This window comes from Babylonia areolata, chromosome 3 (assembly GCF_041734735.1).
Source record: "Babylonia areolata isolate BAREFJ2019XMU chromosome 3, ASM4173473v1, whole genome shotgun sequence".
Lineage (NCBI taxonomy): Eukaryota > Metazoa > Mollusca > Gastropoda > Neogastropoda > Buccinidae > Babylonia > Babylonia areolata.
In genome coordinates this window covers 10,458,140-10,460,639 of record NC_134878.1, presented here as the reverse complement: position 1 = coordinate 10,460,639, position 2,500 = coordinate 10,458,140, and the positions used below count along the sequence as shown (strand labels likewise).

The following is a 2,500-nucleotide window of genomic DNA, read 5'->3' as shown; positions in this document are numbered from 1 at the left end:
GTTCTGATGGCAACCCATGCGTACAATAAACAATCACAGTAGATAACAAACAACACAAAAGAAACCTTTGAAAAGGGTAACTCAGAGTAAATCATACATACATCATCACAGCCATATATGTGCAACGCAACTGAAATCAGTTAAAGGATAGGAATAAAATAGGCATGAAATAGCATACTAAAAGTAGACATGAGACATAAAAAAAACAAGAGAGGCAAGGCCTTCAAGATTCACCTGTGATACACTTTAAAAAAATCCAAGCTTTTTATGCATTGAGTATAATTTCAAAATGTAATGTTTAAGACGAGAAAGATCAGTTTAAATCAAATTAAGTCCCCTAGCATTAATTACAGAGTAATTTCCCTTTTTTACTACCCCCCTCCCCTCTCTCTCCCCCACCTTCCCGCCCCTCTCTCTCTCCACCCCCACCCCATCTTTCTATGTGTCAGCCCGAGGAAGCAAAGTGCTCAGAGAGACAGACAGACAGACAGACAGACAGACAGACAGACAAAGACACTCACAAGGAGGCATGCGCACATTCAGCCTCACGTCCCCCATGGGGATCAATGCTCCTTGGAGAGCTGATCGATGATGCTGGTGCTCTGCTCCGCACCCCTTCTCCCCCGGCGACGACTGAGTAAAAACCCTGCACGTATGGGTTTTCCCCATCCGATATCTCCCCTCCCCCCCCCCCCCCCCCAACCCCTCACCCCAACAGACACATTATTATAGCTTTGTTACGGCTTCTCCACGCTGTAGCAAAAACCATCGCCACGCTGTGTACAATGCATTACTTTCTTTTTCTTTTTTTTTTCTTTTCTTTTTAATGGAACCTGACATTCAAGACTTCATAATGATAGCTTAATAGTAGTGGGAGAGAGAGAGAGAGAGAGAGAGAGAGAGAGAGAGAGACAGACAGACAGACAGACAGACAGACAGACAGAAAGACAGACATGGACAAATAATGGTCATGATAATGGGTACTTGAAGAGCGCTTTCAAAAGGAATGACAATAATAACAGTAATAACAACCACAACAGCTACAACAACGGTTTAACGCACACAGAAACATAAAACATGTTTAAAGACTACGTATTACACAATCACACACACACACACACACACACACACACGCCTTCCCCCCGCCCCCCCATCTCCGCCCCCCTCCCCACCCCTCCCCCCGCACGCACGCCCCCGCAAACCCAACATCCCAAACACCTGCACGTTATAAAATCCCCATCTCCGCACACACGCAGCCGGTGTGAGTTTCAATCGCCTCTGTTGTTCCGCGGTAAGTACTTGAACCACTCACTCTCTCTCTCTCTCTCTCTCGCCTTAACAAATATATCATTAAATAGTCAATAATAATACTACTTCACTTAACCATCGTCATCGTCTACTTCGTCGTTAGTGGGCTGCGACTCCCACACGTTCACTCGAATAACCAAGTGGGTTTTTACGTTTCTACACCCAGCCATGCAGGCAGTCATACTCCGTTTTCAGAGAAAGCAAACGCCCTATAACTTCCTATTCCCTTCTCTCTAACTCTCCGTCCCCCCCCCCCCCTCCTCGCCCCCCCGCCACTCCCCAACACACCTCGCTCTTTCCTCCAGCTCTCCTCAGTTCCACCACCATCACCACCCACATTCACACTGTTCCTTCATAGCACAAGTGTCTGCGTCCCACCCCCACCATCCTCCTCCCTCGCTCTCCCACCCCCCCACGCCCCCACCCCTACCCGGGCCTCCAAGGGTCCAAACCCACTCCCTCCCACACCCACACCATCCTACCCCCCCCCCCCCCACCCCCAAATCGATACAGCCTCACCACCACTACCGAAAAGGACGGGTGACGGTTTTATGACCACTGCACAACAATGACCCGTTAGTGCTCTGACTGATGGCCCGAGGCCAGGAGAAAGGCCAGAACAAAGTGAGAGAGAGAGGGAGAGAGAGGGGGGAGGGAGAGAGGGGAGAGTGAGGGGAAGGGGGGTAGAGAGGGAGAGAGAGGGAGGGGGGGAGAGGGGGGGAGAGAGATGGGGGAGAGTGAGGGGAAGAGAGAGGGGGGAGAGAGAGAGGGGGGGGGGGAGGGGAAGGGGGAGAGAAGGAGAGAGAGGGGGAGAGAGAGAGGGAGGAGTGGAGGGAGAGGGGAGAGAGAGGGAGAGAGAGGGGGGAGGGGGGAAAGTGACGGGGAGAGAGCGGGAGAGTGAGAGAGGGGAGGAGAGGGGAGAGTGAAGGGGAGAGAGGGGGGAGGAGAAAGGGAGAGAGAGGGAGAGTGAGGGGGAGAGAGGGACAGAGAGGGGGGGTAGATGGGAGAGGGGGGGAGATGAGAGAGAGAGGGGTGTGGGAGAGTGAGGGGAGAGAGAGAAAGGGGAGACAGAGAGAGAAGAGGGAGAGTGAGGTGAGGGAGAGAGAGAGAGAGAGAGACACAGAGATACAGAGACAGAGAGAGAAACACAGAGAGAGGGAGACAGAGACCGATAGGATGAGAGAGAGACTGA

General features: G+C 51.8%; 1 protein-coding gene across 3 annotated transcripts in view; it reads right to left on the bottom strand.

The window, feature by feature from the left end:
* Window positions 1-2,500, bottom strand: part of LOC143279714 (uncharacterized) — a 156,617-nt gene that overhangs the window by 62,971 nt on the left and 91,146 nt on the right. The gene's annotated exons all lie outside the window — the stretch shown is intronic.